This window comes from Spermophilus citellus (assembly GCF_964194105.1).
Source record: "Spermophilus citellus genome assembly, chromosome: X".
NCBI classification, from domain to species: domain Eukaryota; kingdom Metazoa; phylum Chordata; class Mammalia; order Rodentia; family Sciuridae; genus Spermophilus; species Spermophilus citellus.
In genome coordinates this window covers 5,657,076-5,673,355 of record NC_138190.1, presented here as the reverse complement: position 1 = coordinate 5,673,355, position 16,280 = coordinate 5,657,076, and the positions used below count along the sequence as shown (strand labels likewise).

At 36.9% G+C, this 16,280-nt stretch overlaps 1 long non-coding RNA gene across 2 annotated transcripts in view; it reads right to left on the bottom strand.

Moving 5' to 3' along the window:
• LOC308639950 overlaps positions 1 to 16,280 on the bottom strand; it is a 176,188-nt gene that overhangs the window by 27,200 nt on the left and 132,708 nt on the right. For both annotated transcript variants that reach the window (XR_014020134.1, XR_014020135.1), the window contains one exon: positions 4,987 to 5,072. This is a non-coding gene — a long non-coding RNA (uncharacterized lncRNA). The remainder of the gene's footprint in view (positions 1 to 4,986; positions 5,073 to 16,280) is intronic.

Genomic DNA, 16,280 nt, shown 5'->3' with positions numbered 1-16,280 from the left:
TTAGTTACACATGACAGTACAATGATCTTGACATATCACACATTTGAAACAAATGGGGTATAATTACTCCTTTTTCTGAGTGTACAGGTTGCTGAATCACATTGGTCGTACAGTCACGTATATACATACAGCAATAGTAGTGTCTATTTTATTCTGCTGTCCTTCCGGCTATATTTTTTTAGACCAGTATTAGGTTCACAGCAAGTTGAGTAGAAGGCACAGAGATTTTCAAAGAACCTGCTGCCCCCATTCATGCATAGCCTGCCTCATCAATATCTCCATCACAGTGGTACATATTTGATCAACATACATTGACACATCACTATCACCCAGTCTACTATGTACATTATAACTCAGGCTTTGGACAAATGTGCCTAAGGACATATATCCACCATTATAGTATCCAATGGTTGTCAGTGGATTTTTTTTTTATTTTTTCTATCCTCCTTTTATGTGATTACTGAGTATGATTATCTGAGCTACTCCATCTGTCTCCCTCAGTCTTGCTCTAGCTTTTCCTGGCAACATTTGTTTTGTTTAGTTACCTATATCTAGCCTTTTCTACCTGAGATGGAGAGAAAGATACAAATGATACTTTATAAATAAGGGACTTGCTTATTAAAACTGTAGAATAACCTTTTAAATCAGTACCCTTTGTGCAATAAAATACAATGAAGCATTTTGTATCTCTTGTTATCCTTAGTTTGTATTATGACTTCCTTTTGCACACTTTATATTAATTGTTCTTCTTTATAGTATTCATCATGGACTCATAGCCTTTCACAGACTTAAATTCCTAGTAAAAACAAATGTTTCAAACCCATCTGTTTTTTTTCCTCCAGCAAGATATAAAATCAGATAGAAAAATTCTCTTTTAATGAACAATAGAATTGGAAAAACCACATCTGGGTTTGGGGTTCATATTAAAGAGTTCTATATGTGTATAAGCAGTTGGCTTCCAGATCACCTTAGTGATGGAGCTGGAAAGATTCTTTATTTAAGGATATGACTTCATATGGTTATTTCCACTTTAATGCTAAAACTAATAAATTCCTTTTCTAAATTTGTTTGCATCTAAATTTTTAATGTTTATTTGATATACAGCATAACAACTTAAACTTCTAACTCCTTTCTCAGACTGTAATCATATCACTTCTCTAGAATTCTCCACATGTCTATTTGTCTACCATTTCATAATCATTCTTTTGATCTGTATGTGTCTATTGAGAACTATAATGTCTGTTTCACTGGGTTGTTTGATGGACTCAATGAGATCATGTAAATTTCACTTTTTTGTAAATTACATTTTTTTTATCTAGCATACTCATGCATAAAACTAGCCACATGGCTTTCAAAAGTGTAAAAATAGGAAGACATATTCTGGTTGTAGTGGAATATTTTTAGATCTACTAATAGCCAGTCCTATATGTAATCATGTATCTCATTATTCATATGTATATATTAGGCCATAAATACATAATGAGAAATGAAACTTGGATTGTTGAAATATACTCAGTAGCACATTAAAAAAAAAAACAAAAACAAGTAACAAGTTCTGTGTTCTTAGGCCAGGTGGACAAAATGAACTCTAAAGTTATTTTCAGTCTTAACCATCTGTGATTTTAAGGTTGCAGATTTGCATCTGTTTCAAGAGAAAAATATTTCATAGTTGAAAAGTATATTTTAAGAAAGTGACCACAAGGGAAATGAGGAGAATAGATAAAACTCAAGAAAATCTGCGGGTGCTTCTTATAAAGATTGGAGAAGCCTTATCTAGATGTACAGATAACAATGAGATGACCTATCAAAACTTTGTTTAGCCTGAATTTTACTTGAAAATTTTTTTAACTCTATGCTTTAAAAAGATGCACAATAAATGTAATATACCACATTAAAATAGTGAAGGAAAAAAACTACATCCTTATCTCATTGATGCAGCAGTTGACAAATTGACACACACTTTTATGATAAAACTGTTTAACAAACCAGGAATAGAAAGAAAGTACAACATAATTAAGGTCATATACGAAAATCCAACAACTAATAACATACTTAATGGCAAGAGACTGAAAACTTTTCCTCTAAGATCAGAAACAAGCATGCCAAATTTTGCTACTTCTATTTAACATAGTACCAGAAGTCCTAGTCACAGGAATTAGGCAAGAAAAAGAAATAGAAAGCATTCAAATTGGAAAAGAGGTAAACTTATCTCTGTTCAGATTATATGATCTCTTATGCAGGAAACCCTAGAGATTACAAGTGTGCATGTCACACACACACACACACACACACACACACACACACACACATATATATAACAGCACTTATTTAAAAAAAAGCTCAGCAAAGTTTTCAGTAATCTACACACAAAACAGTTGGGTTTCTAGGTACCTACAATTAACAATATGAAAAGGAAATTTAAAAGACTTTTATTTCCAAAAGCATCAAAAATGCTTAAGAGTAAACTTAATCAAGGAGGTGAAAGACTCATACACTAAAAACTAGAATACATTGCTGGAAGTAATCAAGGAGTTCACAAATACATGGAAAGACACCTATGTTCAAGGATTGGAAGACTTAGTATTGTTAAGATGTCTGTACTACCTAAAGTGATTTACATATTCAATGCTAACAATATTGAAGTCCCAATAATGCTTTCTGTAGAAATAGAAAAATTTCTCCTAAAATCAATATGGAATCTCATGGGATACTGAATAGTCAAAATAATCTTAAGAACAAACAAAGTTAAAAGTCTTATGCTTCCAGTTTTCAAAACTTATTGCAAAACATCAATAATCAAAATAGTGTGGAACTGGCATAAGTCAGATATGTAGCTCAATCAAACAGAACAGAATAAAGATCCCAGATATAAATCTTCATATATATGGTCAAATGATATCCAGCAAAGGTGCCAAGACCATTCATGTGTTTTTTTCTACACATAGTGTTTGGAAAATTACATATCTATATGCAAAAGAATTAGGTTGGCTCCTCGTACAATATACAAAAATTAAATCAGAATGGATTAAAGAACTTTAAACACAAGTTAAAACTATAAAATTCCTAGAAGAAAATAGTGGGAAATCTCCAGTACATTAAATTTGACAATGATGTCTTGGATATGACACTAAAAGCACAGACAACAACAACAACAGAATTAGACTACATCAAATTTTTAATTTTTAGCACATCAAAGAGCAACTATAACAAAGTAAAAAAGCAACCCATAGAATGGGAGAAAATGTTTGCAAACCACATATCAGATAAGGGTTAATATTGAGAATAAATAAAGAATACCTACATCTCAACAATTAACATCAAACAACCCAGTTTAAAGAAGCAATAAATATCAAATAGATATTCCTCCAAAAAAGATATGCAAATGACCAATAAATACATGAAAAGACATTCAACATAATTCAGGAAATGCAAATCAAAACCAAAATAAGATAATGTCTCATACCCTTTAGATTGTAAGGCTATCATCCTAAAAAGAAGAAATTTTTTAAAACACAGAAAATAAGTGTTGGCAAGAATGTGGAGAAGTTAGAACTCTGGTGTACTGTTGGTGAGAATGTAAAATTGCGCAACTGCCAAGGAAAGCAGTACAGCACTTCCTTAAAAAAACAAAACCAGAATTGCTAGATGTTCCAGCAAGTCTGCTTCTGGGTATGTACTCAAAAGAATTGAAATCATGGACTTGAACAAATATTTGTACACTTCAGGTTCATAGTAGTATTATTCACAATAGCTGAAAGATAGGAGCAATATACTTATCCATTGATAAATGAATGCATAAACAATATGTGGGATTGTGTGCAGAAATCCAAACAATTTGAAAAGGCCAAATTAATTCTGGATAAATTTGGAGAACTATTTGATCAGGACTTCTTAAGCTAGGGTTTAGGAAAGACTTAAGATCCCTGCAAATTGATGCACATTTAAATGTACAGATATAATTTTTTCCCCTAGAGTGCATGGTTTAATTCAGTTTCTCAAAGGACCAAGACATTGTATTGTTTGTGGATGCTTGAAAGCATTGTGACATTTTGCTTTAACTAACATGTAATAACTAAGCTGACAACAGAACTGAGAAATCAGGTGAGGAGGAAAAGATGAAAGCAGACCCAAGGTAAGACAAACTAACATGGAATCCCTTGGGTCCCTTACTGATGTTTAGTCCTATTCTCAAAGTTCTGCTGCTTTTGGAAATGCAAACACATACCCTGCCTTCATACTAAGCCCATGTGTATGTGATTATCATACATTCACTGGGAAAAGATCCCCATTGTTTTGGTTTTTATTTCATTTTTCCTGATTATAATTAGTTTGGGCTTATTATTTAGGGATTATAAAATGGATTTTTCACATTGCTGCTATATAAAAAGGAAGCATCCAACTCTTAATCATGTAGATATATTGATAGTAGTTTGGAGGTCTTTGGTAATGGTTTTCAAATTGTCTTTGGATAAGACTATAACAAGGTGTTTTAGGGGGCTGGGATTGTGGCTTGGTGGTAGAGCACTCATCTAGCACATGTGAGGCCGGTTTTGATCCTCAGCACCACATAAAAATAAATAAATAAAATAAAGGTGTTTTAGGAATTCACAAGAAGGAAAGAAGAGGCCAATCTGGGTCTCTCCAGATTCCAAATCACATTCAAACGAAGTTTTGCCTAACTTGTCTTACACACACACACACACACACACACACACACACACACACACACTTTCCTCTAAAACATGAAAACTTCTGAATTATACAAACTCCTCTAACCGTCAGATTTGTATTAGTCAGTAGATACCAGATTATGGTGTAGTAACGAGCAGCTTCCCCCAAGTCTTAGCTCTTCAACCCAAATGGAATTTACATGTCCAAAACAAGTTTTCAAGGGTCTCTTTTCATTGTAGTCACTCAAGGAATCAGGCTGATGGAAAATCCATTTGGACAGAACAGGTAAGCATAGATGCTAAATTATATACTCACTTTTTAAAGTTTCTCCACACATCATTTTTAATAGATGCAAGTCATCTGTCCACATCTACCATCAGTCAGGAGTGAAATCCCATGGCCTGACAGGAAAGAAATGAGAATAGAATATTCATGATGACTTTAATAACCACTCTAATATTTATTTAAGCTATAATCACAGAGAAATGTTCCATAAAAACATTAATAGGAGGATACTTAAAGTTCTATTTGGTATTATCTAGTCTCAAAAGATGAGGAAAGTCTATAGAGGAAGTTTCCTACAAAATAGTATTTTGATTCTCTTTCTTTGAAGAAGAGAGGTTAAGTTAAATTAATATTTAGTAATCAGGCAATGAGTATATTCCACATCAGTGATAGCTTTGCACTAGTCGGTATAACCTAGTCAGAAGTCTACTCTGTATTGGTCAATTTGTTTCCTTGAGTTAGATAAAGCAGCTGAGCCACAATAGACTCATCCTTTTACCTGGTATTCCTCTGGATGGCTTGGGGGGGAAGTAAGCCAAGGAAAGGACAAAATCTGGAGCTAAGAGAGGGAGGGGCCAGGAAGAAGCATCTACTCCAGTAATAGACAGGAGTTGGGGGCGGGGTGTGAAAAGCAGCAAAAGTCTGAAGCCATAGCCTCTGGAACTAATGTGTTACACCCATCATGTTCACGTTTCCCTGAGAGCAATTCTCTGTTTTTCTCATACAGGAAAAATTTTGACAGATCCTCAGTCCAGTCATGGAATATGAGAGGGGATTAGTACCTCACTATGGTAAGCCAGATTCCGAAGAACAGAGAAACTCATCCACTAAGAATCTTATCATGGAGCTAAAGTGGGAGCCAAGTAATAGCTCCCACCTTTTTTTTAGTGCTTTGTGTGTGGACAACATAATTTGCTAGGAACATGGCATGTTGGGTGGTCTTGGGAGTACTTAAAGAGGTTAACAACCATTCAGTGGGCTCTAGCACTTAAACATGGTAGATGGAATACACGTAGTAGCCACTGCTCCTTCCAACAGTCCTTAGCTTTGGCTCCCTGTCCCCTTCCCCCCTAAAATATTATATTGTAGACTGCATTTCTACAACTTGATTGACTCAGCTTCTCATAAAGACAGTTCATTAGAATACACATGTGTCCTCTACTTCTTCCTGAAATCCTTTCCTTCACTCTTTTGACTGTAAAGACATTTGCAAAACAAAAGGCAGAAACTCAGGACAACAAAGAAAAGGAGAGGAGATAACAGGAACAGAATTTCTGCAGCTGGTGAGCAGATGGATATGCTAATAGATTTAGCAGGCCCAAGAAAGTAGGAACCTAAATCAGCAATGGAAAAAGCTAAGGAAAACCCAGTATTATGAGACCCCCAAAGGCTCAGGAATTGATTGGTCCAGGTACTGCAGCAAAAAGTGCAAATGTGGAGCTAATGATAGAAGGGTTAGTGGAATGTTTATTTAAGAAATAGTTAAAACCCCAGATCCTCTGAGCACTCAGGATCTAATGTTCACTAAGCCCAGAACAAAAAACGGATATTTATTCTTCAGAAAGGGAAAGTCTCAAGTCTGGTAGATTTAGAGCAGCATTTCTCAACCCAGGGTGATTTTTCCCTTACAAGGGACATTTAACAATGTCTGGAGACATTTTTGGTTGTCCCAGTCAGACGAATAGATGTTACTGGCACCTGGTGAGTTAGAGGCCAAGGATGCTAAGCTTCCTACAATGCACAGCAGAGCCACCAAAAATGAAGAATCATTCTGCCCAAAATGTGTTTAGTGCCAAGGCTGTGAATCTCCAGGTTACAGCAAGGATTTCATGTTAAAAAGAATGGAATTAATAACTTTTCTTTTAGATGCTGAGATGCCAACACTGTAACTTTGGCCACCTTCTCACACTCACAATGCTGGGACCTCAGCTTGCTCATGACAAATAGGAGTATAGGGGTCCTCTCAGAAAATCTTACTAGCATAGAGAAAAATATCTAAAGAGACTGACATCATAAGTTTCCCAATAAAACAAGTATTATCTCTCTAGAAGGAAGCCCACAGAAAACTCTACCATGTGCTTAGAGCTTCCTATCAGTCTGTCCTTAACAAGCAGTTAAGGATTGCCAAACATTGGAGGGAAGAGGCATGCAATGTAAAGGACAGCATTAAAAAACAGTTTGGGGGAAAGGGAGGTTATGTAAGGAAAAGAAAAGTTCAAAGATGTCAATATCCTTGGAGAAATAACAGATGCTATTGTGTGGATGAAACAGGACAGATGCTACGAAAAGGAACACTTGGCAAATAAAATAACAGTGATTAGAAATTTAAAATAAAATAGCAGATATGAAAGACTGGACATGTTGGAAGGAAACATGAGACAAATCTGCCATGAAATAAATGTAAAAGAGAAAGTCAAGGAAAATGGAGGAAACATTAAAAGGGTGGTCCCAAACATAAAATTCAAAATATAGAAGTGGCAAAGCAGAGACAATTGAAAATGGGCAGTTAGAAATTATTGGATAAATAATCCAAGAAAATTCTCTAGAAATTAGAGATGTGATTTTCCAATTTGAAAGGCTTCCCCACAATGTATCAGGTACAAAGGGAACAACATTTGAGAGAACAGAAGCATACCATGATATCTCATCATGAAATGTGAGACCAGTAAGCACCAAAAGATGGGCAAAGTATTCAGCTGGAGGTGAAAGAGTGATTTCACTCAAAGGATCAGAAACCAGAATGATATTGGATTTACCAATAGCAACACTCAAAATAAAAGAAAGTAAAACAATGTCTTCTAATTTCTGAAGGAAATGACATACAGCATGGAATTCCATAGAATGATAAAGCTATCAATAATGGGCAAAGACAGCTTCTGCCATGCAGTGTCTTGAAATACCTGCATTCCATGCATGGTTTCTCAGAAATCCCCAAGGGATGCACTTCACCTAACAGGGTGTAAAAAAGAAGGAGAACACAGAGGAAACAGGAGAGCCAAGGCAAGGGGTGGAGGGAATCCCAAGGTATTCAGAAAGGGAGACATGAGGGTGATGGAGAGACAAAGGAAGCACCAATTCTGGATAGATTTCTCCAAAAGGATGAAGCCGATAGAATTCCTGATGTGTTTGAATATAACACAAAGAGAGATATGCAACAAGGGTAGTATTTGAGAACATATCATAGGTATGTGAAAAGAACTAAGCTAACTAGAAAAAAATGACCATTTCTATCTCCAGAGAGAACAAACAGCTAAGCCAGCATTGCCATCTCTGTATCATGCAAAGTTAGAATCACGATCTGACCACAGTTCCAGAATGAGGCCATTCCAGGATGGAGGATAGGGCATGTATGTATGAATCGGGGGACAGTGAAGCAGTGACATGAAGAGAGCTGTTATTATCAGTCTCTGAAGTGGAAAGCTAATGGATAATGCACAAAGTGGAAAATTAAGAAATAGTGGTATAAGTATGCTACCTAGAGGCATGAAGGTGACTTTCGAAAGAGTCAGTTGAGGGAGTAGAAAATAAAAGCTGGGGAGAGATGAGAGGAGAGTTCTGCTTTTCAACCAAACCTGTGGAAATATGTAACTTTTTAAATTTACACAAAACTGGTGGAAAACTAATAGATACCTTCCAAAAGAAGGGTAGTTGAGTGTGTATTTTGTATCAGACCCTAAGTTATTTGGGAAACCAAATAATTAATAATATATAGTTCTTAAGCTCAAGAAATGCACATCCCAAAGGAGGTAAGGTGCAAATAAACAGCCACAGTGTGAAGAATCAAAAAAAAAAAAAAAATGGAGTAACTACTTCCTCTTCCCTCACTGGGGTAGTAAGGGTAGGGATAGCCTGACAGCTGCATTGGAAAAGGCATATTTTAGCAAGAAGGATGAGTTATAGTTTCTCGAGTTGGGACAAAGATCAAGTGAAGGGTATGTAGGTTGGAGAGGGCTACACAGGCTGAAGAGCACTCAAATTCGGTCATGAGATGGATGTCCTTTCCCTTCAACATTACCAACATTCACCATCTCAAGTTTATGACTAACATGGACTGTCACCCAGAATTATTCAGTAAGGTGATTTAAACTGAATTTATGGGCTTGGGACTGAGTTGGTGGTTCTTAAACTGGCCATCAGGAAACCAAGAAATAAATAGCTGGGGGTATAACTCAGTGGTCAAGCACATGCTTAGCATGTGCAAGGCCCTGGGTTCAATCCACAGCACTAAAAAAAGAAGAGGAGGAGGAGGATAAGGGGAAGAGGAAGAAGAGGAGGAAGAGGAAAAAAAGAAGAAAGAGGAGGAGGAGAAGGAGGAGAAGGAGGAGAAGAAGGAAGAGAACAGGGGAAAAAAAGAAATACATGCTGGAAGAGAAATCAACAAATTTCTAAATCTCAACCTTGACCTCTGCAGATCCAAGATAAAGGTGGGTCATGCTCCTGCCTGCTTTATTTTGATACATAGAAGATTCCAATTCTAAGGCCCTGCTCATCCCAGAATCAACACAAATACATTTACCTAACCTACATAGAGACATTTCTTCATGAAGTGGTTTTTGGATTTTTTTGGTAGTTTTTCCTGAAATCACATGTTTCCCTGAAAATCAAATTCACAGTTGCTTTTTTTCTTTTTCACGTGACATAGGTTACACATTCCAAGTAAGAGAACTTGCCAAAATTTGCTCTCTTTTTCTAGGTTGATCCTAAAGTTACAGATAATGGAAAATGGAAGATAACAAAAGCTAAAAACAGAGAAAGAGTCTTCCTTTCTATATTTTGTCAAAATAAGTATGTGCTTTACTTTGTATTCTAAAAGTAGCATAAACATTGGAATGAATCTCCAATACTACAGAAGAGCATGAAATAGGTAGAAATAGAGAAGTGCCAATAAACCACCTCAGAGACCAACAACAACAGGAAACATGATATATGATTTCAGATACTTCTATGAGCATGTGAGTATATTTTAAAAACAAACCTGAAAGAATGTAAACCTGTTTGGTTTTGGTTTTTCCAGAGCAAACATTTTTCTCCATCAATTCAATCCTGGGTTTTTGACACAGAAAATATGTAAAATATACATGAAAAAATAAAATATGTATTTTCTTAAGTGATAAAAATTTTTAAATTTTCTCCTTATTTATCTGATCATTGTAGCATTATGCTACATATTATGCTCCATAATATGTGGAAGGATGGTGTAATGGCAGTTCCTCAGTGGAAATAAAATAACTTTAACTTTACCTCTGGCTTAAACAGTTGGAAGGTTTGGATTAAAAGAAATTGTTTGTAAAAATAAGTTTTGGGAGGGGAACAGTCCAATCTTGAAGACAAGGGTTTAGGTCTTTCATTTTCCCTGTTCTACTGACTCTGTGCCAGTCACTTAATTTGACTGCTCTCATGTGTATAAAGGAACAGGAATTAACCCACTTTGAATAGCTGTTGTATGGGAATTTCCCTGTCTGCAACTCTGGCCTGGGCCTGAAGCTGAAGACAATAGTTGATGCTGGACTCTTCGTGAGATTTGTTAAGTGATTGAGACTGACCCTATTGCCCCGTGCATTGCTTACCGCCTGACTATACATGGAAGGAGTTTGGGAGAAAAATAGGATCATTTCCTTATGAAACCCTATGTCATTCAGTTCAGTGCTCCTCAAACAAGGTTCTTGCTAAAATACAGATTCAGATTGAGGAAGTCTGGGACTAGGATTCTGTCTTTCTATGAAGTTCCCAGGGGATGCTTATACAAGTGGTTCATGGAGTACATATCGAATAGCAAGAATATAGATCAAAGGTCAGCGAATAGTCTATTTCTATGAGTAAAGTGGGTTTTTTTTTACAAATAAATTTTTATTGGAACACAGACTTATTTGTTCTTGAATGTGTTATTGATGGCTGCTTTCATGCTACAGCATGAAATTGAGTGGTCATGGCAGAGACTGTATAACCTGCAAAGCTGAAAATATTTATAATCAGTTCCTTTACAGTAAAAGTTCACCAATTCTTGGATTAGACCACTAAGTTACTCACTTATATGATCATACAAATCTGTTGAACATCTGATGTGGTGATGGTGTGAAAGTGTTTTGAAATCCCACGAAAAAATCTTACACTTATTTCATGGTAAGGTTCTGCAATCCCAAATATTGTGTTTGTAAAAGGATTTGACAAAAGGAAAAGAAATAACTCAGAGGACTTAGAAAAAAGATGGTTAAATATGGAACCAATCATTGGCTAGAAGAATCCCCTTAGCACCATTAGAGATCAAGAAGAGAATGATGATAAATAATGATGATTGACATAGATAAATCATGTATTTCTTCTTCAGTAATCACAAATATCTTGGTGATCCAACCAAAAATGCTGACCCAATCAAGATGGTGATCCAACCAAGATTATGGACCTGCCTATCTTCTCTTATTAGTACCTTCTCTCCCCAATTTCCACTCAAGACAGTCATTTTGGAAACTAAAGCTTCTTTACTGTTGAGGGGAGATTTGGATGAGTCTAACTTTCTCCACTGGGCTCATGCCTCAGCAGTCATGAGCTCCCACACCCAAGATGGTCATGTTCCCTCCCTCCCTCCCTCTCATACTGGGGGTTAATCCCAGGGGAATGGAACTTTACCACTGAGCCACATCTCCAATTATTTTTATTTTTTATTTTAAGACGTAGTCTCACTAAGTCTGTGAGAGTCTTGCAAAACTGCTGAGGTTGGCCTCAGCCTTGACCTCCTGAGTAACTTTGATTATAGCTGTGCACCACCTTGGCCTCTTGAGTAACATTGATTACAGCTGTGCACCACCATACCTGGTTGTTTTACTTCTTAACTCCAGGATGAAATTCTTTCTCAAAACACCAGAAACCTAAACTGGAGGTTTCCCAGGAGTTTGTCCATACAGTTTCTCTGTCTTAAAATCTTCCTTTCACAACCCAAAGGCCCAGGGAGAGCCCCTGAGAACTCCTGTCTTTTCCTCTGTGGTCATTTGTTTGTTCCAAAGGACCTTTAAATCTCACACATCCTTAACATTTCCACCTGCACCAAACAGCTGCTTCTCTGGCCTACTCCTGATTTAAATCACAATTCTTTTAGTTGTTGTTGTTGTTCTGGGGATTAAACTGGGCACTTAGCCACTGAATCATATTCCCAGCCTTTTCTGTTTTTAAATATTGAGAAAGGGTCTTGCTAAGTTGCTAAGGCTGACCATGAACTTGTGATCCTCTTGCCTCAGCCTCCTAAATTGTTGGGAGTATAGGCACGAGCCACCACATCCAGCTTAAGCCACCATTGTTTCAACATGTATTTATGGAGCACCTACTGCATGCTGGGCACTGTCCCAGGTGCTGGAATTTCTGCTATGAACAGCCCAAAGCACTTGAATCTGCCTTCAGTGATCTTCCAGTGTCTGGGTCAGTTTAGTAGTCTCAGGGGATAATTTCGATTACAAAGATCTTCATCATAAAATATTTAAATAGAAATGATTTTATTTAGTTCAGCTGCACACAAGCTAATCTGGAGTTCCTCTAAATTGACACGTGATTTTGGGCAAGAGGTACTTTTTAGAAGTTTACAAAAGAATATGCCAAAGTTGGAATGAAATACAATGCTAACAAAGCTGACTTAAGCAATGAATCAAGAGATAGGAGATGAGAATACAAATATAAATATGAAAGCCCAGTATGGTGGCACACACCTCTAATTCCAGGTACTTGGGAGGCTAAGGCAGGAGGATTGCAAGTTCGAGGTTGATCTGGGCAACTTAGTGAGACTCTGTCTCAAAATAAAAAATAAAAAGAGCTGGGAATATAGCTTAGTGGCAGAACATCCCTGGATTCTATAACCAGTACTTGGGGAAAAAAAATATATATATATGAGAAAATCCAAATATTTGTCAACATTTGCTTCAAAATGTAAGTTCTCCCAAAGTAGAAAGGAAGGGATCCTTCCCAGTGACATATCAAAAGTGGTCTTTGTAGTTGATACCCTCTCATTACTATATCCAACAGACATAACCTTCCCAGCCATTGGAATATTCTCCAATCTTTTTATAGGGTGAATTTTCAAAGACCTATAGAGGGTGTCAACCACAAGCTCCACTGGTTTTAAAGGCTTGGGTTTCATCAGAACCAGGTGGGTATGATTTCAATTGACATTTTTTAAATGACACTCTGATGTACATATACCTGAATATGGTATATGGACCATATGGTATACACCAAATATGTGATATATGGATCATATGGTATGATGCACAGATTCATTCCACAGATAAGAAGGAAGTCCTTTCTAGTCTCTGAACATTCTGGTTCAATAAGTGATAGGCTGGAAAGGTATCCATATCTTTAGGACATCGTCATGTCCCTCATTGTGTCCCTGCTGAAACCCAGAGGGACTCTAGATCAACCTGTTGTTGACAGTATTATCATGCATACCTTCTGGCCATTCTCTTTTCTGCATTCATGTTTTCAGATGCTCTGCTCCCCCTGTACTATACTTTTTATTGTCTGGGGGTGCTACAAATGTGCTTGTAATCCTGTTTTATAGTAGTTGGAAATAAGAGACAGAGCTCCAGTGACTTGCCCTAAGTCAGACATCAAAGTAGATACTCAATTAGAATGCAGGTCTCCAGGTATTTTCTTAAACTCTTCCCTTTATTAAATGTTACACATAATAAATTTCCAAGGCAGCACCATTCCTGGAATGCACAGTATACATTACCCAGCACCCAGTGGAGCTAACTTTGCCACAGACACCTTAGGAATCGTTTCTGTATTTGCTTTTCCATTGGTTGGTTTTTAAAAGAAACATTAAGCTTTTCCCTCACATAAGACAGAGCACTTCACTTCCCAGAAACAGTCTCTGAGTGTGCCTGCTCCATTTCCATGCTCTGCCTCTTAGAGATGATTCTTTCCCACAGGGTCTGTCAGCCACTGCAAACAGCAGAATAAATTGTCCAAATATCAAAACCACCTATCTATTTAAGTAAGTAAACAATTTATTTTCTCCTCATGGCCCTTAAGTTTCTCTGGGCCAGTTTTGTTAATAATAAAAACAAATGAACTTTATTTAGTTTTTTTTGACAAGTAATGTTAGCCACTTGGCATGAATTTGTTTGCACCTCACAACCACTACTCATAGAGACTATTATTGACATCATACACACTTTACACACAGGAAGCTGAGGTATTTTAGAGGGCAAGTAATTTCCCAAGGTGATGGTTCTTGGATATGAATCCATGGAGTCAAACACAGGTAGCCTGGCAGCGAAGTTGTGACACTTAGCCACCTCTGTACCATCTTTCTCTGGCTAACATCAAATCCGTGTATTGAAGATATTTCAGGGACTGCTCCAATTGTCTACTGCTGCACAGCAAACCACCCTATCATTTAGTGGCTTTAAAAACATGCATTATCATCTGTCATTTGGTGGATGGACTAGGCTCAGCTAATGGGTCTTGCTCAGAGTCTCAGGTAGTTGTTGTCAGGTAGCATTTGGGGCTAGAGTCAGCCAAAGCCTTTGCACTCTTTTATATGGTTCCTGGGATGGCTGGGATTGTTGGAGTTGTTTAGGTATCTCTCTCCAGGCGGCTTCTCCATGAGGTTAGCTTGAGCTGCTTCACAGCATGGTGGCATTCTGTCCCCAGAGCAAGTGTTTTAAGACAACCTGGCAAGGCTTTTTTTTTTTCCTTTTTTTGTACCAGGGATTGAACCCATGGACGCTTAACCACTGTCACATCCCCAGTCCTTTTTAGTTTTTATTTAGAGACAGAGTCTCCCTAAGTTGCTTAGGGCCTCAATAAGTTGCGCACTCTGTCTTTGAACTTGTGGTCCTCCTGCCTCAGCCTTCCAAGTCATTGGGATTAGAGGCATAGCTACTGTGTCCAGCCTGGCAAGGCTTCTTATAGCCTTGAAAATTCCCAAATAGCAAAAAAAAAAAAAAAAAAAATCCCAAATGGCAATTACATCATATTTATTAGTAATGTTCTTTTTTGACTATCATTTTCTTCTATTTGGAAAAAAATAGTTTTTCAATAACTTGGATTTTTTTTTCTTTTTTATTAGAAAAATAGAATACAACTCTGAAAAGAGAGATTGATTAAGTTTGTAAATATAGTAGTACAGGAAAAACCAGATTTTTTTCCTGCTCTATACTCTCATACAGTCACTCAACACTTCTGATACCAGATGTGTGGGTGTATTTTTGTTCTCCCACACATTCAGCAGAATCTGAGAGAATGTCTCTTTGCATGTGAACATTTCAAACAACAATGGAAATAAAAGAGGTTTTTGATTTCCTCAGCTTTACCCAAAAAGGTAGATAAAAGACTTTTAGCCACAGGTCAAGTCTTTTGGTGACAATTGGAATATCATACCTATTTTTCCTACTCCAGTCACTTTGTGGCACTGGAGAAGTTTCAGACTTTTATCTGCCTCTACCTTTGTATTTCCTTTGTTTCATAAAATTGGTGTTCTATAAAGAAATCCAAAAGGTAAGTCTGAGAATAAAGATGCTTTTAAACCAAGATCTTGTCTCTATAAAAACACCTGTGCCCACAGAATACAGGCATTAAGTCATCACTGTGCCATGGATCACTGTGTTGGCAGAACTCTTTTGTCCCTAAGAGACAATGGAAGAAAGTGAATTCCTCTGGTCTGAAACAAGCATCTACTGACTAAAGTGCATCTGTATGATAAAATATCCTTTTATAAGACAAACTTTCAAAGACGTGAAGTTGATGGAAAGAAGGATTTTTGTATATATTTACTTGTTTTAATGATATTTCAAAAGTTGTTGACTTACATGAGAAATAAGACTTGGCACGACAATAAAAATTACAAATGGCAATGGATGCGTTAGCTGTGCCTACCTTCTTGCAGTTGCTTGGGATTTGATTATTTTATCAAGAGTGCAAGCACGGACATTCTCCTTCTGATTTGCTGTCTTAATGTTGACTAAACAAGAGTGGCAGTGTCTTATACCAAAACCAAGCTCTCCTAGCTCATTGGAAGAGTGGAAGCTATTAAAAAGTTGAAATGTAAGACCTGATTTTGTTGGACTAAATTGAATCACTGTGCTGAACTTAATTGTTGAAACAGCTGCCATTCACAAGCCAATTCTGACTCATGTCAGTTTTCCCAAAGCCCGTATCATCTTCTTTCTCATCTTATCTGGGATTGATTTATTCTTAAGAAATCGTTTTTTTAGTAAGTGTCAAACATTCCAACCTGACCGTCTAAATCTGTGTTTAAATGATAGGAGCATAGCAATGTGCTTAAAAATAGACACATCACTAGAGTCAGTGGCCTTAAGTCTTAGCCTTAGAAT